We start from the raw sequence: 24,563 nt of genomic DNA, 5'->3' as shown, positions 1-24,563 counted from the left end.
GTGGCAGGACCAGAGCTCCCGCTCCATGGCAGCCCCCAAGACCTGCCCTTACTATGAGGAGTTGGAGCAGATCCTGGGCGGTGGGGAAGCCCAGACTCCACTGCCTGTGGTGGAGTCTGGGTTAACCCACCACATCGTGGACTGACTCCTCCTGACGGAGGAAGACCAGGCAAGAGAGCTGCACCAGGAGGAGGAGGAGGAGGAAGAGGAGGCAGCAGGGACCCAGACCCCAAAGGCCTCCCAGGCATCCATGGACATCGGGGAGGGAACATCAGGTGAGTGCTTTGAGGGGTCACCACGCACAGGCGGGTTGGCAGTGTGGGGGACAAGCTAGCCCCATTTCCACTGTGGGGCCCCTGTGAGGCTTTCAGGCCACTGCCCAACTCACACACGGTGTCACGTGTAACACTCCTGAGTTTCCTGTCCAAAGGAGAGTCCCTGACAGCCCCGGCATGCCCTTGGGGACAGCAGGGGTGCACACAGACATTGATTGTCTCCTCCTCTTTTCCTCAACAGCCAGACCCTCTACCCAACAGGGGAGCACCACACCCGCCCCACCATCATCCCGGACCCATGGCACCCGCAGTCACTGGTTGGTGGGTCTACACAGACCTGCTGAGGGAGCACGTAGTGGTCCTGCAGGACCTGAACAGGACTCTCCAGCAGAGGCCGGAGGCAAAGGCCATGTGGCACACCAGGTTGCTGGATGAGCTGGTCCAGCAGCGCACTACCAGCTGTGCCACAATGCTGGAGGTCCTCGGCTTGCCTGCCTCTGTCACGGGCACTGCTCCTCCTGCACGCCAGACCCCTGCTCCTCCAGCTCCCCCAGCCCCTCCAGCTCCCCCTTCTTCCCTAACCCCACCTACCCACCCAGCTCCTGAGCCCTCACAGCTGGCCCAACAGCTAGTTCTGGCCCAACAGCTGCCCCCCCCCCCCCCAGGCCAGAACTAGGTCTTGCTCCACCCAATCCCAAGGCCGTGGCGATGCCAGGACACAGGAAGGTGGCAGGAACCTGCAATCAGGGAAGCAGCGGCCTACTTGAGCCCTCCTCCCCCATCCTGGTTTTCAGTCTCGCTCCCCTCTCCAGGTTTTCAGTCTCCTACCACTCCAGTTAAAGGTCATTTCAGTTATATAACAAAATCTTTATTTTTGAGTGAAAGATTTACCTTGTCTATAAACATGTGAACGGTACACAGGGAATTTTTTTTAAACAGTTAGCACATTTTCTTTACTGATAATGTTTCTAATAAGAAATCAATCTCTGTGTACAAAGAAAACTGTGTGTGTATATATTCTTTATGGAAAGTGGGTAAGAGTAGTGGAGGGACAGGTAGGGGTGGGCCAGGCCAACCCCCCATGGGGGAGGCCCTGGGGAGAGTCAGTGGGCTCCTTCTGAGAATCTCTCCCTCAGGGCCTCTCGGATTTGGACACCAGCCTGGTGAGCCTGGCGGATGGCAGCTGTCCAGGACTGCTGAAATGGCCTCTCCTAGCCATCAGCACCTATTCCCTACCCTGGCAGGAAGGCCTCCCCTTTCCTCTCCACCAGGTTATGGAGGGTGCAACATGCGGCCACCACCTCCGGGATGTTGCGTTCGCCCATCTCCAGCCATGTGAGGAGGCAACGGAACCTTCCTTTCAGACGGCCAAAGGCGCATTCAACCTGGATGCGAACCTGGCTAAGATGTGTGTTGAAAAGCTCCTTGCTTGCATCCAGGTGGCCGGTATAGGGCTTCATGAGCAATGGCATCAGGGAGTAGGCCGCGTTGGCCACTATGCACACCGGCATCTGCACGTTCCCGAGTGCGAGGTGCCATTGGGGGAAAAATGTTCCTGCCTGCAACCTGCGGTATAGGTAGGAATTCCGGATTAGGCAGGCATCACGTGCCCTCCCCAACCACCCACCACAAATGTCCATAAAGCGTCCCCGGTGGTCAGCCAGGGCCTGCAGCATCATCGAATAGCAGCCCTTCTGGTTTATAAATTGGGCTGCTCGATGGCGTGGTGCATGGATTGCGATGTGTGTCCCATCGAGGGCTTCTCCACAGTTCGGGAATCCAAGCGTGGCAAACCCCGCAATGATGCTGTCCAGGTCCCCGAGACAGATGAGCCTCTTCAGCAGTTCCACATTGATGGCCTCACCACCTGCAGCATGAGACAAATAGACAGAAACCAAGGAATTAGACAGGTTACCTAAGCACTTGGGAGGAGAACCTTCCCCCCACCCCCACAACCTACCCCTCCCCTTGTCAGGACACTCCCCTCCACCGCATCAGTGCAGGGGTGGCCGAGGAACGGCCTCTGAGTGCCATTCTAACCCCCACTCTCTCTTGCCCTTGCGTGGCAGACCTCCTTTCTCAATCCCCCCACACAGCAGGACCTGTCCCCTGACAATGACTTACCTTATTTATACGGCCCCGACGGTAGACCTCCCTACACCAAACTGGTGTCCCACGGAATGGTAGCTGTCAGGGGTGGCCAGCTTCCACAGGGGGATCGTGACCCGCATCTGCAGGGGGATGGCGGGCCGCAGGTGGGTGTCCTGGAGTTCCAGAGCAGGGGTGAGACAGGCATACAGTTCCAGGAATGTGGCCTTCCGCATCCGGAAGTTGCGGAGTCAGTGGTTGTCATTCCAGAGTTGCATGACGAGCCAATCCCACCAATCCAAAATTGTCTCATGCCTCCAAAAGTTTGGGGGCAAGGGTAGAGCTCCTGCATCCCGGAGGAGGGTCTCCTTGGTGCAGTCCAGGTCCATGTGGGGCAGGAGATTCATGACAGAGTCATGAAGATGCAGCAGAAGTTGCAATATGGCAGCGTGGGGCCATCACCTGCCCAGGGGCAGCTCAGGCTCCATGGCCAAAACCATGGAGAAAAGCAGAAACCCCCCCCCTGCAAATAAACTGCTGTGGTATCCGAGGAAGCAGGGCAACGAGAGCAAGAACTGCAGCAGCTTTGCTTTCCCTCTAGGAGGTAGGCAAGCCAGAAGCAGGAGCAGAGCAACGGGCTGTCCACAGGATTCCTTTAAGCACGTGTCTCTGTAAAGGGCAGGCAGCAGCACATGGAAATAAAGGCTGCCTCCATGCCTTGCCAGAAGCACTTCCGGGTGCCTTCTTTTTTCGACAGAGCGTCTGGCAGTCTGGACACTCTCTTTCGAAAAAGCAGATCAATTTTTCGATTCCCGTAATGTAATCTAAATGCTCTTTTTTGACAGAGGCCTTGTCAACAGATACTGTTGACAAACCCTCTGTCGACAGAGGGATGCAGTCTAGACATAGCCATAGTGTCCGTACCAGCAAGTGAAAGCAGTATAGTCAACATTCAGGGATTTGCTAATTTATGTATGTGAGTAAGATTTGTTCAGAAGGAAAGAGTTGTTTCCTAAGAAAGTAGTACTGAAAATATACTGATAGAAGGAGCAGGGAACTCTGCACAGACAAGATGGGATGTGGTGTTGTTACAGGCATTATATTTTTTACAAAAGAGAGTAGAAAGGACTTTGAATATAGGAAAAGATTAAAGTCGTACTGGCAACCTTAATAGTGGCATTTCCTAACTTTTTGGTAATTGACTTCATAATTTAATAATATTTTAACAAAGTTTTATGTATTTGTCATTTGCAATATTTTGAAAAAAGCGTACTGAAAATAAACCCAGGAAATCTATCATGTGACATCATACTGAGAAGCACAAGGGACATCCAGGGTATGTCTACACAGTAGCGCGTAGCTTGAAATAAGCTATGCAATTTGAGCTACACAAATTGCATAGCTTATTTCAAAATCTGGCACTGCCTAAACAATGCTAATTTCAAATTAGAGCGCTATTCCGATGAGTCCCTTAATCCTCATGCAACAAGATTTATGGGACATAGGAATAACAAGCCCGCTATCTAATATAATAAAGAAGAATGTCTGTATGTTTGCGTGCTAATAAGTTGGGCACTATAAAAAGCTACCACAACCAAACTTTGCATGGGGTAACCTTTCCTCCAGGAGAAGGTTTTAAGGTACTTTTGGCAGTGCAGGGAGAAGTGGATTCCCGGGGGAAGTGGCGAGGACAATCACTCACTAAGTCCAGTGGCGAAGGCGCGAGGGGAGGGCGGAGCTCTGAGCGGCAGCTGCCCCACTCGCCTCTACCAGGCTGTTCCACTGCGCAGGCACGTCCGGGGCAGGAGAGCCCCCTCTTCCCTCCCGTGATGTCACTTAGCCAGGGCCCCTCCCCTCAGGCAGTGGCCAAGGGTTGCCGAGCAGCAGTCTGGGGCGGTTGTGGGCGCAGCGGGGCGAGCCCAGCAGGGAAGCGGCGGCGATGCTGGGAGCAGCTTGGGGTCTGGCACAGCTACCTGGTCACGTAGTGGGGAGCCCAGCACCTGCTCGCCATGGCCCACGGGAGAGGGAAGTCCCCGGCACGGCACCATGGTGTGGCAGGTAGCGGGGCGAAAGTTTCAGGGCAGGTGGTGGGGTAGTTGCCCCCCGTGGCACCTGCAGCCCCGGGACACGAGCTGGGCTGCCCCACCTTTAGATTCCAGTACACAGATCTCTGCCCCTTCAGCTAACAAAGTAACTGACAGCAATACGAGGTTATCATCCCCTGGACCAGCATGAGAGAAATACAAGACATGTACTTTCCTAGTGTGTTTCAGAGATATTTGATTACAGCAGAGGAATGGTGAAACTCAGGAATCTTAGGTTCCATTTCAGGTCTAGAAAAGAGTATGCTCTAGTGTGATGATTCTCAACCTATGATCCATAGACCTTCTTCAAGGAGTCCACGGAAGTCAGACTGAATACTCACTGAATAGAATACAGACAACAGATTCCAAATAGGTCCCCATCACAAATCAAAAAAAGGTTGAGAACCACTGCTCTATTGGACACAGACTCTTCGCCCCATTCCATTTCCTCCCTCCATTTGAAGCTTGACATCTTCTGCCCCATAATTCTGCAAAGCATCCTGGTCTTGTCTCAGCTCTACTCCTGGCTCCATGTCCCAGGCCCATTCTCATTGCCTGTCAAATCTCAGTCTCCACTCTTCAGGCTTGTCATCTCAATATTTCCGCCCAGTCAGTGCCAGTTTCCCTGCTCTTGTCCCAGCTCCTTGACTTCAGTTTCCTTTCTTGGATCATCCCAGTCACTCTGCCCCCAGCTCCTCATTCATTCTGTTTCTCTTCCCCAAATCACCCACTGCCTTCTAATCCTCTCTCCCCCAGCTCCTCATCCAGTCTATGTCCTTCTCAGTCCTTCCCTCCTCCTTGCCACTGTCTTTGCTCACTTAGACCTATTTCTTTCCTCTTACTTCCACTCCTTTTCAGAACTGTCTCCCTTCCTGTCACCCCCACCCCATTTCCTCCCCACTCCAATTTGTAGACCCAATCTCCTTGTCCATCTAGTAGCAGCCTTTCCCCTCCCACCAGGTCCTCATCTGATCTCAGTGTCACTCTCCATCAACAGGTTCCTGACCCCCGTTTTCCTCACTGGCTCCCAGTTACCCTTTCCTGAACCTGGCTCTAACTCCAGTCTCCTTGCGCAGCTAGTACCAGTCCCAGTTTCAAGTGAGGATGAAATTTTCAGAGATCTTAGCTGTTAAACTCTAAGAAGTCTCTACAGAGCATATGCAAGCCATGATTCTTCAAAGGCTTACAACTGGATTTTCATGAGGTCACAAAAGCCATATCCATGACACAAAGGCTAGCCACTGCCAGATTCCAAGGCCCTGCTGCAAAGCATGAATTGCTAGAGCTGATCAAAGGTCTTCAAAATTTTCTTACACAAACAAAACAACAGTTTTTTCCCTCCCACCTCATTCTTAGAAATGGCTGAATCATTTTGGCTTAAAATGAACTATTCATCCTGATACAGACATCTTGCAAGAAAAACTTCAGATCAAATGGTTAACATTTGACCAAGCTCTAAACAACTGAAAACGGGGTTTTTGTAATGGGAGTTTTGGGCAACCTGAAAAATAGGCACCTCTGTCAGCCACACTACAACATGTGTGTGTATATGTGCATCTGTGCATGCATACAGTATGCCTACAACAATTTGGCGCACCATATAATAGATGATAGCATGCTAAAGACAGAGTTCAAAGAAAAGGTTCAAGGAACATTCACTACAGGAATGGAGCCTGATTGATTAGGTTAGATTCTTCCTTGGTGTAATTCCATAGTCTGTGGGGTTACACCAGTCCTCCTTCATACATCAAGAGGTGCCCACATCAGCTCCAGAGCGTTCTCACACACCCACATAGAGTTCAAATTGCTGGCAGTAGCAATATGTGAAGAAAGAGAGTATTTGATTTTAAAGAAAAAAGAAAACTGTTAAACCACCGTCAGAACAACAGAGCAGAGAGCAGGATCTCTGCCGCCATTAATTTTGGTGTGTGTAACAACTTCATTCATTTTACTTTAAGGGGAAACATACATCATCCTCATCGCCACAGAATAACCTAAGAGACCAACAGACCTGCTTCCTATTAGACAAAAAGCTAAACTAACTTGATTCCTACCAAATCAATCCTATGCAACTTTCCTTTCATATTCACCTGCATTAATTTGACCAGGGCACGGCATGTCCTGCTCGACTATAATGCCGGCTACAGCAGTCCCTCTGTTCCTTCACATACACAAAGACTAATTGACTGCACTGGAGGAGAGAAAAAAAAAGTTCATCTGGTCATGTTCATAAAAAAAGTCTTATTCTAAGCATACACCCAAAACTGCACCACTGCTGCAAATGTATATATTACAAACATATACAGGTCTGGGATTTACAGTCAACAAACAGCAATACAAACAACCACTGGGGAATGTATAAACACTCAGAGCAACATAAATGCTCAGCCTGGCTGAACCACACACAGGTTGTTTATTTATCTCAGTTACATACAATCAATGGGAGAAGACATTCAAAACAACTTTTTAAACAAAGTGTCACTTTGTGTTAGTTTATGCCAGTGGGGCTTCTTCCAACTATTTGTGTCATAATAAGATGTGTATGTGTTAAGATTTTTGTCTTCTTCTTTTACTCCCGTCATGGCAGGCTGGGTATTAGCAAACAGAAGAGGAAAAAGGTTGCTAGTCTAAGCAAGTTACTTTTCTAAAATTCTCATAATCTCTGCAGCCTAAAAGGAAGTTTTGTACATTCTTATCCCGGATACAGGTTACCAATTTACAGTGAGCACCTACAGTTTTTTCTTCATTCCCTATTGTTTCTCTCCTCTAATTTATGTGGTCCACTAACCACACATAGCTGCTGCTGAAGTGAATGGCAGGTGAGGATGTCTGGTACCTCTGAATAAATACACTCTCAAGGAGATCCAAAAGCAGTTTTGCAATGCTGACATTCTGACTTAAAAGATTCCTCAAACCTCAGGAAGCCTACAAGTCTTTGTTATTGCTTCCTTAACTAGTTCTAACCCCTTAGGCCAATACTATGCTAACTGAGTTTTATTCCTCTTGAATTTCTTTAGAAGAATTTATATAAACTGTGAGTTTTTATTGTATATTTACTATAACTTCCTCCAGATCACTAGATTTGCAGTTATGCCATTTAATGATATGCATAATTACCTCCAAACACATTACACTTATATACGGGGAAGAGGGAGTTCTTTCGACAGAAGAGGAAAGAGGAAAAAGCACAGGTGCCCTGGTGGTCCCTTCGTCCATCGTAATCACAGCTTAAATGCGAGATAGCGTCCATTCCAGTGTGGGCACTATCTTTTGAAAAAGCAGATCGCTTTTTCAATGCACTTTGGCAGTGTGGATGCTCTCTTTTGGAAGAAGTTTTTTCAGAAGATCTCTTCTGGAAAAGCTTCTTCCAAAAGAAGCCTGCAGTCTAGACATAACCAGAAAGAGTCCATATCAGATTAAAAATAAAACTCAAGTCTCCTGGATTCTAGTCACCAACCTGAGTCAAAAGAGTGACTTTCTGAACTACTCAAAGGCAACAGATATCATGATCATGTCTCAGGAGGGTTTAGACTAATGTGCAAACATGGCAGTGTATCGATTACACTGTGTCAAAATACACAACAACTGTTAGGTTAGAGGTGGTGAGGACCACTCATAGTATAACAAAACCTTTAACTATTTTCCTCATGTCAAAGATTAATTTGTAAAGATTTGAGTGAAGACAAAGGGATACAGTTAAAGCATCACCCTCACTTTCAGACTCACTCCCCTCCCATACAGCATATACAGCCAATTAATAATGCAAGTGTAAACAGATAATCCAGGCGATATAATCCTAGGACTACCATTCTTCCTAGAGTACAACACCAAATGAGCATCTGCCTCCTCCGAAGCTGCATGATGCCAATGACTTCAGATGAGCAAATAAGGATTTTTTTTCTATTGTGGTTGACTACACACTTTCCCATTGTGTTTCATCAAAGAACTGATGAAGGAGGAGTGGAGTGCTCATAGTCTCCAACGCTTGGGAGAATCCAGCTGCCTGTAAATCTAAGCGAAGGTTAAACCTTTCTGACAGGCTAAATATGGGATTCAAAGACAGTAGTGAACCAAGACGGCTGCTTCCTGACCAGCTCGATTTTACTTGAAGAGCTTCCAGCACTTACTATATCTATCCCAGGCGCCCAGTTATCACATCAGCATTAGATTTTTCTGTTCTCCAGTGATTGGAATGTGTTTAATTTCTGGAGAAACCCATTGTCACTCAATTAAACATTTGCCTAATACCATGGGAAAATCCATCCAGTATTAGAAAGGGAATTTTTGGCAGGGGAGAGTTTTGCCCTTAAGTAGATACTTAAAGCCAAATTCAATGGCCACTGTTTGACAGACCAAGTGTCTCAGTCTAATCATTCACAAAGATGCAAGCTAATTCCTTATCTGACTTCTATGCTAAGCTTGCCGCTTTGTCTCATGCAAACAGTGTGTACATAATTCCGTCAATGTCATTACCAATATTTATGCTCTGACGGCTATAATATTGCTGTTCTCTGTGTATCAATATGCTTGACATTACCTAACCCCTAGTGGGAATTGTATCTCTAAAGCACAGTAATATAAATGCCATGGAAAAGAAAGTGTCTGTGTGTGAAGTTGCTGTGATTGCTGGTTTATAAATAAAACAAAAGCGACCTGAAACAAGAGGCCAATCAAGATGCCAAACAAGCACTCTGGTGACCACAATATGAATTCAGTTCTGATGGCTTCTTGGACTAGGAAGAAAGTTTGTTTCCATCTCTGAAAAGCATTTGTTATCCACACAGGATGCTGAGTGCACCTTCTAGCTCTGGACAACTAGTGGGCCTCCTGGGGCAACAATTAGTATCACATCAGAGCACAGTAACCAAGCATCTATAGCATGCTGACAAGTTCAGTGGATTCATTTCACACCCACCGAACACAGATTTGCTTGCACAGACGAGTTATTCAGGATGGAAGTAAACATTCCTGGCTACTAGAATCTTCCCACCAGTTGTAAACTATTTTGGATTGGTTAGTAAAAGTCATTGCATTTTGGTTGGTTTTGTTTAGCAACAGTCTTTTAGGCCCACTTCACAATTTTAATATTAGAATGGTGGACATTTATTCACTTTGTACCAACTGACATATATAGTTAAAAAAAACCAATTACATGGTTGTTCCATGAGGTGGAGAGGGAGAATCATTCAGTAGAAGTCAAAAGTGACACAAAACAGCTAGTAAGGACCAAAGTTACTGCTAACAATGAAACAAGAATGGCAGAATACATGTAGTCAGCCTGTGGAATTTACTTCCTCAGACTCGCAAGGCTAAAATCAGGCTTGGCGCAAGTAGATATGACTCCTCTACAGCAGCACCTAGATAAAAGTCACCAGTGTTTCACAACGGACTGACTAAACTCTCATTGAAGTCCAAGGATCACTTTCCATTATCTTCAGTAGATGCTGAATACTTAAAATAATGAAGATTCGTGCTTCAGGCCATTTGTTCATTGCTGCTGGGGCCAGAAAGGAATTCTTCCCTTCATATATAATATTTGTACAAGTGTCTGGGTATACTAAGGGCTTTTCATTTTCCTCTACAACATCAAGCATAGGCCTCTTTCAGGGTCACGATACCTGACAAGCCATTGAGGTACAGTGATCCTTATGTTCCTGAGATTAGAACAGCAGTTTCTATAAAGGAAACACGCATAGGAATAACAAAGAGACAGTGACATATAAATGTAAACCCGGCCACCGGTCTAAAGACCCTTCTCTTTTCAGGTGAAAATTATTTCCCTAAAATGGCAATAGTTCCATTGAGTGATATTCACTAGCTATAAAGAAGGCAACACACATTCTTTTTTCAAATAATGGTATCAGCTGCAAATTACCAACGTAACTTTTTGTCCTGAATGTTCTTGATGATCTGGCAGTTATTTATAATGGTTAATTTCAAGCATAACTTCCACTGTATTGTTGCCTACTCTGCCCTTTAAGCACTAAATTTATTATTATCTAGTAGCCTCTTGTTTTGATGATTCCAGATTATTTTCAAGGCATTTCCCAAAACATGATAGAAGCAAGTGGTCTCTACTCTGGGTGTCCCAATTCCAAGACCAACACTAAAAATAATTCTTAATCTCCATACACCAGCACTAAAATGTATTGAGATAACAGATATTGCGCAGAAATTAGTTAATCACGAGGCACCACAAAATGGACAAGTTGGACCAACAATAAATTGTAAGGACCAGCAAAGAGCTTACTGGTAAAAGTATGTAACTACCGTACGATTGCAGACTAAAAAGGGCATAATCAAATATGAACCCTTGTAAAAGTAGTCAGAGGAATATCTACTTGTGAATAGGTTACTTAATGAAATTCATTGTGTGTGCTCATCTGATAATCACGTAACATAAACTTTTCTTTGTTGATCATATATTATGTTCCCTCTACCTCCCAAGACTCATTATCTGCATTCTGAGTACAAGTGCTCCAAAGATGGTCCTTTTTGTTAGATTAGGGCAGACTCCCTTAATATTTTCAGCTTCCTTGATTACACATCCCTCCCCACCAAGTGGCAGCCACTTGGACTCCAACCCTCTAGGAAAAATTGCCTGACAAGATTGTCTCATGTGACAACAGCTACAATGCTTCTTTCTACTATGTTTGTCCAAGTCAGTTCACAAAAAGTCTAACAATTAAATGAGTGTCCAACAGGCAGTATGAAAAACAAAAAATCTGCCTTGCTGTGAGAGAAGACATTGCCTTTCCAGAATCACCATCATCAGGGCTCTTTCTTCCCTTTTTTATTTTTTAAAGGAGGCAAAACCCCCGTCATCTCACCTACTCCTCTCTTAATAAGGAATGACTGCCGTGACTTTCTCCATCTCCAAGCGCCATTCACCACCAGCACCTCTGCTCTCCTCATGTGCTTAGAGAACAACTGATTAGCTCTTTGCATAATTAACCTGATTAGCACTGTGCATAATCAAACTGATTAGCACTTTGCATAATTAAAAAGAAATAATAATAATAATAACAATAATAAGCACTAGGTAATATCAAAAGCTATTAGTCCCACATTCTATTTCTTAGTGCCAAGATTAGTTTAGTGCAGCATATTTTATTCCATAAAACTGTACATAGAGAGAAAAGAAAGGAAAGAGAGAGAAAAAACAAAACCTCAAACTACTGAGAATTAAAAGTGGAAATACTAATTATTCCACAACTGTCCTCTACAGGGTTTCCTGCATCTTCTTCTGGAGGAAATTTGACTAGATGAACCATGGGTCTGATTCATTATACCCTATCTTCTACATTCCTATGTTACCAAGTCTGTATATTTAGCTTTCTGTCTGAGGTAGTTATATGGTGTTCATTACCATAGTATGTCAGTATAAACCCAGCAACAGCGATTGGAAAAGGTCCAGGGCTCCTGGTTGCGGCTACTGCTGGCTGGGGTGGAGGAGCGTGGAACAGTCCGAACAACATCTGGGAGCAGAGTCAGGGCCCCATACCCATTTTGCCCAGTGGCCTGGCAATTCTGTTGGTCTTCCTGTCTGAGTACCTCGCAATCTTTAGTGCTTTTGTCCTTATAGCATTGCTGTGAGGAGGAAAGTGTGTGAGGTGCATCACAGGGTAGATAAATTACTTACACAAGGTCACACAGGTAACCTGTAGTGGAACCAGGTCTTTCAAGTCCCAGATTAGCACCCTAACCACTGGACCCCATCCTCCTTCTCCCATCGGACCATTCTTATTTCCTGAATAGACTGGCTACCTAACGCAATTTATCTCCCAGAAATATATGTTTGGGGAAGAAAGGAAAGCACGGCCCTACATGCAATAGCAAAATAGCATTTGTTTCTGTTCCAATTTAAATCCTCTGATTTTTCACTTTGGTTTCAGGTTCACAAATGCTCAAAACTCTACAGAATCTGGTAAAATTGTGCATAGTTTGATTCAAACTGTGTTAAGCCATGAAATTTTCCATAATTCCATTATGTCTAAACTCTTAAAATAGGCCCAAATCTCCCAGGATACATTTGGAAACATTTACAAAATTAGTTCAATTACTGGGAATTTCCCTCATGAAATATATTAAAGGAAAACAACAAAAGGAACCTTACAGTAATTAAATAAAATGTATGACCCAGCCCTTTCTATTGTCATAAGAAAGAACCCAAATGAACAGTGAATTGTCTCCAGAGCCAGTCACCCATTTCACAAGTTGTTTAGTTTCAAAAGAAAAGTGTTGTTGCAGAGATTATTCAATTCCAAATGTTCCTGGGGAAGGTAGTTCCAGTAATTCTGGGAAGGAGGCCAATCCCTTTGGGTTTATATGTAAATATTTGAAAAACATTATTTTATATACATATATTTTATACACATATACATACATGACTTTACACTTCCAGCCTTGCAAAACTGCTATGAAAAATGTACCACTTCAAGCACAAATATCTACTTACAAGAACCATGATAATTGATAAGACTTAAAAAAAATGATCTCCCCCCCTGTTAAAGTAGATGTGTTAAACACAAAGGCCCTAACCCTAAAAGCTGTTCTGTTCCTTGGATTTCAATGATTCACACATCAGAGGAAACTGCAGAAACCTCTAAAAGAGATGAGAAATAGTTTTTTCTATTCCTAATAAAAGTATGAACATACGTCCATTACTTTAGAACTTACTAGTCTAAACAAACTTTGTGTCTTCTATTCACAAGCTTGTAATCTTCCACTTTAATGGCATAAAGCTCCTACTTCCTTGCATTGTAGGATACTGAAATATCAGATTTAAAATCTTGTCACTTTTTTACCTACAGAAAAACCTTTGCCCCAGGACTGACTCTTGCCCATCCTACAGGCAATAGTATTTTAGAGGGAGAAAAGAGAAATATTTCTGAGGAAAGCTGATTTTAAGTAATTAATTAAATGGTGGATACTTGAAGCATCTTGGGAGTTGGGATGCTGGAATAAATCTGAGCAGAGAGATTGAGGGCAGAGTGCTGGTCAGGTGGTCAAAAGTGTATGATAAATAAATCATTCCACACCTTTGAAATGTATCACATGACTATCATCTGCACATATGTGGTATACAAAAGCACACACTAATAATTATATTTATCCTCCCATATACACACTATTAAATCATTTCATACAGATATACATAGAGAGCTTGGAGAAATTCTTGGACAAACAGTTTATTAGAAGAAAAGTACATTTTCAGTCTAATTAAAATTATTCATATATTTGATATTAATATTTTAGCCAATCACAAAATGGCCAGAAGAGAAGGAAGTGGCATCACTGCTCACTTGCCCTTATAAGTTTTAGCTCAGCATTATGGTCACTCATCTGGTATGTGAGAAATGCAGGTTCAAGTCACAGTATTGGAACAGAGCTGAAACAGACTTTCTAAATTCACCAACAATTCCAACAAATTTCAGATTTGGTTTGATCTGAACCAACTTTTTTTCCAGGAACTGTCACTGATCTGAAATATCAATTATTCATCCAGCTCTACACATATTAAAATACACATATTTTGTCTCTACCCACATATATGTATCCTAGATGGAGGTGATATAAATATTTCACATATATATAATAAATAATGCTATTTCTGTTAAATATTTAGATCAATGCCACATGTAAGGTATTTGTGTATTTTAACTTATAGGCACATAAAATGTGTAAATGTGTACATAGGTGTAATCTCTTACACAAATACATTCACGAATGGAAAGGCCAAGAGGAGAGCAGACCTTTTACAAAATATTTTAATAGGTTTTGTAGAAATCTTCACCCAAAGTTTGAGGGATTTCTTTCTTTCTTTTTATTTTTTTCCTGTCTTACATTTTCCACTGCAAAATACACCTGCTTTCTTTTCTTTTCTTTCCCCCCTAAACTAAATATTTCTTCCATCTAATGACTCTCTTTATTAGACAGCATCTAATTTGCATACATTTACATACAATTTAACTGCTAGCTTGTGAGAACAAAGAAATGGCTCTGTATTATACTGAAGGACAATACTCAGAAAAGGAAGGTATAAAAAACCCGCTAGCTCAGTGGCTGTGTATTCCCTTTGTTTCAGAAATACCAGGATTTTTAAACACACCACTTAAAGGGTGAAAAAGATTATTTCATCAAACAATGAAAAAAGATACAGTGAAGCTCCCTTTTAACACATTTTCTCTCTGGCCTGGTTAATAGGATTTAAGGGTCCATGATTTTTTGGGGTTTCCCCCCCCTTTCCACGGTTTCCTTTTCAAATTGATGGCTTTAATTCTGTCACAAATGTTAGTTCATATTTATTCTTATAACAATCTTCATTGAAGCTCAGTTCCAATGATAATTCATTACCACCTTCTCCTAAGAGTCAGAGTAGGATATGACTGAATGATTTTTGATGGGTATCGAGTACTCTGTCCTCAACATCCAGCACTAATGGATTTTATAGAAAGCTGCCAGGACTTTACCCTACGGCAACAAGTATAGTGATAATGAAAACTTACCATGTAGCTGACTGGGAATCAACAGGAAAGGAAGCAAGGCTGAGCTCCACTTGTGAGAACAGGGAAGGACTGTGGTCAGAGTAAATGCAGGAGGTAAAGGAGAAGTCAAGCCCTCTAGTCCCCTGAAAGAACAGGAGAAAAGAATTTTTGAGGCCTCATGTAAGTGAAAAGTCTTTATAGAGAGAAGTATATAACTACCAAAGGCCTTCCCTCCAAAAGCTTCACAATGGAAATTCCAGTTATAGTGATTAAGTCAAATCCAATCCATGTGCAAATGACACTAAAGAATCTCATGTGGGGGAGGGGGGAAGTACATAGCAAGATGTGTACTGGTCATCCCATTGTGCCCTCGGATGTGTTCAGCCCCTTGAGAAGTCCAGGTTTGCAGTGCATCCTGTGATTTGTTACTGTATTATGTCATAGCGATGGGCTTTAATTCCTAAATTACTCTGGCCACTCGTGCTTTTGACCTCTTCTCAATGGTGCAATTCTAGAATTTTACATCTTAAAAAGAGGAATGACATGTGGTCACTGACTGAGAAAATTACTGCAGCCATTTTGGGGCACGTGAGTGACCATAGGGGCTTGATCCTACAGAAATGTGCTAATAGGGGTAGCACCTTCTAGTGGGAGCTGATCCATTATAATCAATGGAATGGGATTACTCATGGGAAAAAAACATTCTACCCAGTAGTAATTGTTTCCACATCAGACCCAAGATTTAAAATCCTCATTGATCATTTAGGCTGCTCAGTTTCTCCTAGCCATATTAACATGACAAGTGGGGATCACTCCCTGGTCAAACCTGCACAGGTGTATGGTACTTACTAACAACAAAGCAGGGCTGAAGAGTGCCAGCCCAAATCAGGATCTCAGAGATTACAGGTTTTTTTTTTCCTGATTTACCCTTGCTGTACCTCACTGAAGCTCTGGGAATATTACAAAATATTTGCCAATTGAAACATTCAATTAGTGCTCATTGAAATACTGTAACATTTTGAAAAATCTGACTTTTAAAATAATTCAAATGCAGGGATTTATTAAACAGATTTGAGTTATTTCCAAATAGTTTCCTAGGCTAAGTCTACACTGAAGCCTTTTTGCGCAAAAACATATGTAAATGAGGCTAAGCGTGGAATATCGTGTGCCTCATTTGCATAATTAATGAGCACACATTTTTGTACAAGAGGCTTTTGCGCAAAAAGGAGCCGTCTATGGAAGGAGCCATCTATGCAAAAGCCTCTTGCGCAAAAATGGGCGCTCATTAATTATGCAAATGAGGCATGGCGATATTCCACGCTTAGCCTCATTTGCATATGTTTTTGTGCAAAAAGGCTCCAGCAGGGGTGTCCAAACTTTTTTCAAAGAGGGCCAGATTTGATGAAGTGAACATGCGTGAGGGCCGACCATTTTGCCTCACATTCTTTGAACCATTAAAATTAAATGCAAATTAACTATTTTATGCAAAGTTTATTGCAAACGGCATACTTTTCATTTCGTCACATGGATGACAAATCTAAACAGGTGTTAAATCACTCTGCCTTTCATATCTGAAGGCCAGATGGAAAAAAAAAATCCAGGAAGCTGAAATATGTCAGGAACATTGTAAAGTACATTACATATTATTGGTAATAAAGGTTGTCTGTCAACTTTTAAGTTCAAAAAATATGAACAGGAACATAACACCAAGTATACATGTTGTGTCCAAATATATTTATAACTGATTTAGACCAACTGACATTAACTGAGATTTTACAATGTATTTATCTCAATACATATGGATTCGTTGGGGGCCATAAAAGATAGATATTGCCAAATTACCTGTGGGGCCATATTAAACAGGAACACGGGCTGCAATTGGCCCGTGGGCCGGACTTTGGACATGTCTGGGCTACAGTATAGATGTAGCCCTACTGTAGACATACTCTTAGGGATTTACAGGTCAAAGTCAACACTTTAAATTTCAAATCAGCTAACAGGCAGTACAGCTCATGCAGAGGAAAAGCAATATACTTTTCACGAGTCATTCCACTGAAAAGGCACACTACATCTTTCCACTTAACACACTGAATTAGTGTGTTAAGGTATTGGGCAATACAGTAAACCTATCTTGGGGTGATAAAAGGCAAAGTCCCACATTCAAAATTAAAGGATGCAAGCCTCTTCTCATAAGCAAATAATAAAACCCCTTTTTAGCAATCACTACTACCGTAACATCCAAACTCATCTGAAAACCCCCCAAAACCACACAGGAAATGGACTTACAAATAAACAGCAGGAAAATGCCAGATAGTATACACTTATAATACTGACTACTTGCTTTGGCTTTCCCTACCCTTATATGCATTTCCTCTTGCTTGGAGCAAGTATCAGCTAGCTATCCATCTATTATGTCACCATCTCTGTTGAATACTGAGTAAGTCAATCCACAACACTGGTAAAAGTTAAAGTGATGGGAAAACAACACTGGATGTCAACTGGATTCTGAAGACAATGCAACCAAAATCTCCTCACTAATCCTCTTATTTGCCCCATTTACATGCAAAATAATAGGGATAACAAAATAAAACCCCACAAGCCTTCTATGAGAGTATACTCAGGGAAGATAAGTAATCATCCAACACTAGCCCAGGGATCTCTCAGAAAATAATTGATTCTCCCATGAGTTACCTCACCAGCACAGCGAACACAGATAAATCACCACCAGTGGTATAGAGCGGGGGAGGGGGGGTGTCAAACTCTGGGTTGTGGCTTATAAGGGCAAGCAGCTAGCTGGCCAGGAGATGGCCTGAACATACAGAGGCATGGGCGCTTGCTGTTCCCAGTAGCCGCAGTAGACTGTTGCCATCCAGTGGGAGCTGTGGGAAGCGATATCCTATCTGCACCAATTCTCACAGCTGGGAATGGTGTACTGTGGCCACTGCGAAGGTGAGCGTCCATGCTGCGAGCGCTCAGGTAAACAGAGTGTCTCCCAGGCAGCTAGCGGCTTGCCCTAACAAGCCACAATCCAGAGTTTGAAAACCCCTTATATAGAGGCTTCTGACACAGGTAAAAGAACCAGTACACTCAGGATACCTCAGATTCATCCACTTTCAACAGAAGATCAAATGCAAAACACAACCAAAGCCATTGCTAACACACACTGAACCTCGCTAGTCTGGCAACATCCATGGTCCAGCATGATTTCTGTTAGTCAGATGTCCACTTATCATGGGTGTGGTCAAGTTTCCTGTTGTCCCATTACGTTTTTTTTTAACAGCCACCAGTTCTGGCTCTCAGTGGTCAGTGCTGTTATTTAGCTCTAATTTACCCCTAAATGTCTTCTAAGAGTCCACTAAGCAGTGGAAGTGTTGGTAATGATGCTGGACAATATTGACCTCCCATGGTTCAGCAAATTCTCTGGTTTGGCACTAGTCAGGCCCCAAGAGGACTGGAATAGAGAGGTTCAATCTGTACTTTCACAACTAAATTGGTTCAGATAGGGTCAAAGAAACCAGAGGACTCTACATACTTTACAGCAGTGTTTCTGAAAGTGTTCTGCGGAATCACTTAGAGAAACACATTAACTGGCTGCCCCGGCGTGTTTATTTACGGGTGTCGTGGCCACAGAGCCTCGTGGCTCCCATTGTCTCTGTTGCACACTTTGCAGCCAAGCAGAGCAGCAGCAGGAAGTGGCGGCCCAACCCACGCCACTTCCCGCGGCTCTCCTTGGCTGCAAAGGACAAAATGGAGCCAGTGGCAGCCGCAAGGCTCCGTGGTCGCGGCACCAGTAAATAAACAAACCGGGACAGCCAGTTAATGTGTTTCTCTAAGTGATTCCACAGAACACATTCAGAAACACTGCTTTACAGTACCCCTAAAGTTGTTTAATCATAATTTCTGGAATAATTTTCCCTCAAGGGACTGAACTAGATGTGGGTCCCTTCCAGCCCCACATTTCTATGGTTTCTATGATTCAAAGGTATCATCTCATTTGAGAACTGAAATGTTAACTTTGCATTTCTTGGGTAACTAGCACTAGAGAAGGTCTTTTTTGTTTTATGATCTAACAATTTTGGCAAATAATATGTCTTTAAATTCCTAATGTGGGCCTGCAAATTTAACTTCACATTAACAATTATTTTTTATGGCAGATAAAAGTTAAAATCATGTTTGTCTAATTAGAATTATTTTCTATATTTCCTTTTTCCTGTATACATAAAGGTCTGATTATCCTCCTTTAATGTACAGGCAGTCCCCGACTTACGCGGATCCGACTTATGTCGGATCCGCACTTACGAACAGCACTTTTCTCGCCCCGGAGCTCACGGGCGGCGGGTCGCCACCCGTGTCCTCCGGGGTGAGAAAAGCTTCTCCCGGTCTCCCTGGTCTGCAGGGGCGGTCCAGCAAAGCCGCTGGACCCCCCCAGCAGACCAAGGACACCCGAGCAAAGCCGCCGCCTGGGCGGCTTTGCTCGTTTGCCCAGGCAGCGGGACCCCCGCCGCCTGGGTGGCTTTGCTCCTGTCCCCCTGGTCTGCTGGGGGGGTCCAGCAAAGCCGCTGGACCCCCCCCCCCCCCCAGCAGACCAGGGACACCCAAGCAAAGCTGCCGCCTGGGCGGCTTTGCTCCTGGGCAAACGAGCAAAGCCGCCCAGGCGGCAGCTTTGCTCTGGTGTCCCTGGTCTGCTGGGGGGGGGGGGGTCCAGCGGCTTTGCTGGACCCCCCAACAGACCAGGGGAACAGGAGCAAAGCCGCGGAGCACGCCCGCAGCGGGACAGCCCGGGCACGCCTGGGCTGTCCTGCTGCGGGCGTGCTCCGCGGCTTTACTCCCCGTCTCCCTGGTCTGACCAGCAGACCAGGGAGATGGGGAGCAAAGCCTCGGAGCACGCCAGCAGTGGGACAGCGGCGGCGCGCCTGGACTGTCCCGCTGCCCGCGTGCTCTGCGGCTTTGCTCCGCGTCTCCCAGGTCAGCAGAATAATTTTCTTTTCTTGCCTACCCCTGGGGTAGAGCAGCTGGGGGCTGCCGGGTTGGTCCCGCAGCGCCGCTCCGGACCAACCCGGCAGCACCCCAGCTGCTCTGCCTCAGGCGTCCTGATTCAGCTGCTACTGGTCAGTTTCAGCAGCGGCTGAATCAGGACGCCTGGGGCAGAGCAGCTGGGGTGCTGCTGGGTGGCTCCAGTAGCACCGAGGAGCCGCGCTACTGGAGCAACCCAGCAGCACCCCAGCTGCTCTGCCCCAGGCGTCCCCAAGTCAGCCACTGCTGAAACTGACCAGCGGCTGACTACAGGAAGCCCGAGGCAGAGTTGCTCTGCCCCAGGCTTCCTGGAATCAGCCACTGATCAGTTTCAGCAGCAGCTGACTTGGGGACGCCTGGGTTTCTTAAGTTGAATCTGTATGTAAGTCAGAACTGGCATCCAGATTCAGCTGCGGTTGAAACTGATCAGTTTCAGCAGCCGCTGACACCAGTTCCGACTTACATACAGATTCAACTTAAGAACAAACCTACAGTCCCTATCTTGTATGTAACCCGGGGACTGCCTGTAAATCCAAACTAAATCCATTGACATCATCTGTAATACACGAGTGTAAAACTGGTGTAAGTAAGAAGAAAATCAAGTACAAAGTGATTTTGCTTTTTTTATAATGTGTACATAAATTAACTCTTGCTATTATAACCTCTATATTTGGTGCTTCTGTTTCTTTTGTTTTGGGTTTATTTGTTTGGTTGGTTTTGGGGTTTTTGTTTTTGGTTTTTTTGGTACAAACCTTTCTTATTACATTTTAGATTATATGACCTGGATGGAGTTATCAAAAGCAGCAGTGGTCTCACTCTCATTCTACTTAAGCCAGGGGTGGGCAAAATCAGGCTTGGGGGCCGGATTGAGACCCCCAAGCATTTTTCCCAAGCCTACTCAGCTGATTAGCAGAGCATGAATTCTTACAGCTGGAAGCATGTGTTCAGCTATCCCTCACCCTCCTTGCTCTACCTTGCATCCAAGCTGCTTCCAGGGTTCTCCAGCTAGCTGTGCAGAGGGAGTGGGAGTGGAGGTGTATGGGAGTGTTGAAGTCTCATCTCTCCAGAGAAGGGGTCAGGGAGAGGGAGACACACAGCCAAGTTGCTCCAATCTGAAGCATGGATTGTAAGTGACTCAGAGGAGTGCCTGTCTTAAGAGGCAGTACACTGTTTCTCTCCCACACGCACGCACGCCCCCCCCCCATACCTCATCTCTGCAGGCGGGGAGGGAGGAGACAACAGAGCAGGACAGCTTTCCCTGTCTTAAAGAGACAGTGTGTGGCTTCTCTCAGAAACGTGCCCAGCAGGAGCCAGCACACACACTCTCTTTCACAGTCACACAGCCACATCATTTCTGTGCCACACACACACACACACACAGTCACTGTCACACACACACACACACACACACACATAGTCACTGTCACACACACACACAGTGCCACATACACTCTCCCATCTCTGTGCCACACACTCAATCTGTGTCACAAAGTCTGTCTCTCCCATACCTAGTGTCTCCCTTTCACACACACACTCTTTGTTTCTCTCTGTTTGTTGCCCCCTGCCCCAATCTTTCTGCCCGAGGCCCCACCCCTTCCAGGGGGCCACAAGCCAGCCCCTGACTATGTAGCAAAATCCATGAAGTGGCCCCCCTGCAAAAATTATTGCCTACCCCTGAATTAACTCAATGTTAAAAATCCACTTAATGACTTAAGTAGAAAGAGAGATCAATTTTCAAAATGAATAGGCAGCAGGTTTAAAACAAATATAAGGAAGCATTTATTTGCACCACACTCAACCAATGGAACTCTTTGCTAGGGGATGTTGTGAAGGCCAAAACCACAACTAGGTTCAAAAAAGAGTGAGATAACTTCATGGAGGATAGGTGCCTCAACAACTATTAGCACCAACCGCTATCAGAAGATGCTAGGTGGATCATTGGACTGACCCAATATGGCCATTCTTATGTTCTTAGACACATTTTAAATTCCCTCCTCACATCTAGTAAATTTCCATCATTTCTGCATCTACTTTTTGTAGCTACAGTGACAGCACTTACAGCTTTGTCCATTTTAAAAAGATTGGCCCTTCCCTTTTAAGTATGAGAAACATTTAAGAATGAGAAACATGAGAAAGGTATAATGTTTCAATAGGGAAGAAAATTCTAAAGTGTGACCAGTGTGATGAATTATGTGATCAAGGCATAACCCTATTCTCCACCAAGGTTCATCTCCACCAGCTAACCTGCATTAAAATACAACTTGCTCTCTTTACACCGGATTTTAAAACAAGTTTGTTAAAATATTCAAACACCATTTTCACTACTCCAGACAAGGTCCATCTGAGGAACAGTAGCGAATGTAGAAGGCAAGAAGTCTACTCAGACATTCCTCACAACACTCTTCTGTAACATCTCAAAGGAATCAAGATAACCACCATACACCCTGAGGATTATTTAGAAAGAAAACTGCGTCATTTGGGGGGCAGCACAACAAGTTTAAAATTTTCCCACTGAAAACAAAATATAAAATTTCTATATTTAATTGTATTTTAGACCTACATAGCTAGATATTGGCGCTAGCTACCATACCAAGGAATATTCTGGTGAAATTACCAGATTATCCTTTTAATTGGGACACACTGGTGGATGACCTATCACCCTGATAAATAGGACAAGAGAAGAAGTCATTTGAAAAAAAAAATGTCCAAAGAGATCTGAAATGGAGTAAAATGCTGTACTAAGTAAAAATACAAATAGAAAAATTATTTATGCTGTGTTTAATCTTTATTTCTTCTTCTCTTAACCTTTATTTGGCAACTGCTACTTTAAAATATTAGAATTTAAAATTTTGCACCCGTTAAACACCTGGTTAAACACCACTTAACCCACTAGCACCAGCCAAATGTGTCCCTATTAAGCAGAAATATTGGCATCGCTGTCCCGATTAAGAAGCATCTATTGCCATTCAGTGTCATTAAGCTAAATCGGTTCCCTGGGACACAACCTAATTTAACAGATTTCTTGATTAAGAGCATCTCGATTAAGTGGCAAATACAGAACCAGTAAATTTTCATGCAATATGTAAAGGCTTCTGGCCATTGAAGACCTATCCCATCTGTCTGGTTTGTGGGCCAAGCTTAGAATCTCGGGTGTGATGTCCTCTGCCTAAGGAATTGCCTAGGAGAGTTGCACATTCTAACAGGGCTTTGGAGTTTTTCTAGGAGACAACTGAGTCAACTAGCAAAGTGCAGAATTGAGGGAGCTGGACTGAAATTTTTTCTTGGAAATGGTCATGTGAAACTAAAATCTGTTTCCCTTCCTATGGCTTTTCCTTCTCTGTGATTTGTATCAGCATAGGAAATCACCCCTACTTGATTGGCATAGAGGTTTTAATTTGCTGGTTACACATACAGCACAGTGTCTTTTATAATCTCTGTAGTATTAGAATGTTGATTGTTTGTTTAATTTTCTAAGTGTGTGAATTCAGTGACAGATTTATGAGCCCAGATAATGAAGTTCTCCATTCATACATCAGATATGACACAGACAGCGGCAATGCAAGCTTCCCCCGTACGCCTCCCAATGTGCTGTAAAGGCTATTCTGATGGGATCACCTGCATGAGTTAGAAAGGAATTGTCTCTGCAATCTATTGAACCTCATGGTCTCTACTGAGACTGCAGACAAGGGTATCAACAAGTGCCAGGTCTGGTGGTAATTTATATTACGTGGGAATTTGTAGGGAAAAACAGACTGAGACTGTTAGGTCTTAGGTTGGATCTAAACAGTGACCTACTTAGAACTGGAAAACTCAAACTACGATGTCCAATCTTGTGCAGTTCCACTTCAGTGTTGACTTGTTAATGGAGTTTAGTCAATCTCATTTTATATAGGAATGGATTATATCAGTCTGTTGAACGTATGTTACTCCAGGGGCAAAACTTTAGCATAATTTGCATACACTTGGATGATTAACTGAATCAAAGAAAAAGGTTTACAATGGGGCTGAAGGGCCACAGACTGCACTTCCCCCCTTCCCTACCTCCGACCCTCTTATTCACCTTTCAGGTGTCTCTTCCCAGGAGCTTAATGCCCCTCAGCCCATTGGTCCCTACTGCCTACCCTTCCAATTTGAAAGAGTAGCATGGCCACTCAGGTTCGGCCCAGAGAATGAAGTTCTCCATTCACACATCAAGTATGGCCCTGACAAAAAGTGGTCAGGCCATACCTCTGCAGCCTATGGCATATGACTCCTTAAACTGATATTTGACTGATATGTAACTTTATACGCTATATAGTAACTGACCCAAAACTATGGTTATTTCACAGAGAACTATACATTCTGCTGTATGGATGTAAAATCCCACTTAATATGTTAATCAGATAAACTACGTATTTAACTGGTTAACTGGCTGATGCATCACAATGGGCTGAGCCAAGCTGGAGCAGCCCCTCACCCATGCTGCTCCACCTGGGCTGGGCAAGACCCACCATACAGCGCTACGGGCAGGAGCTGCTCTGGCCTAGTTAGCCGGTTACCCATATAAGCATGCCAATAAGGCAATGCTTACCAGACAACAGGTTACCCCTTTACATTCCTATTCTGCAGATCCTTTT

The 24,563-nt window shown here is 44.1% G+C and overlaps 1 protein-coding gene across 43 annotated transcripts in view; it reads right to left on the bottom strand.

Annotated features, from left to right (window-relative positions):
• The window catches only part of ZBTB20 (zinc finger and BTB domain containing 20), a 723,674-nt gene that overhangs the window by 521,344 nt on the left and 177,767 nt on the right, over positions 1-24,563 (bottom strand). For 35 of the 43 annotated variants that reach the window (XR_012897274.1, XR_012897273.1, XR_012897271.1 and 32 more), the window contains one exon: positions 14,956-15,077. The exons of 7 other annotated variants lie outside the window; for them this stretch is intronic. The gene's annotated coding sequence lies outside the window, so the exon portion shown is untranslated. Of the gene's footprint in view, positions 1-940; positions 2,143-2,399; positions 12,038-14,955; positions 15,078-24,563 lie in introns of those variants that run through there. One more of the 43 variants, XR_012897275.1, reaches the window with a different exon arrangement.

The sequence above is a fragment of the Pelodiscus sinensis genome, chromosome 1 (assembly GCF_049634645.1).
Source record: "Pelodiscus sinensis isolate JC-2024 chromosome 1, ASM4963464v1, whole genome shotgun sequence".
Taxonomy (NCBI): domain Eukaryota; kingdom Metazoa; phylum Chordata; order Testudines; family Trionychidae; genus Pelodiscus; species Pelodiscus sinensis.
This window is presented reverse-complemented; position numbering and strand designations above follow the sequence as displayed.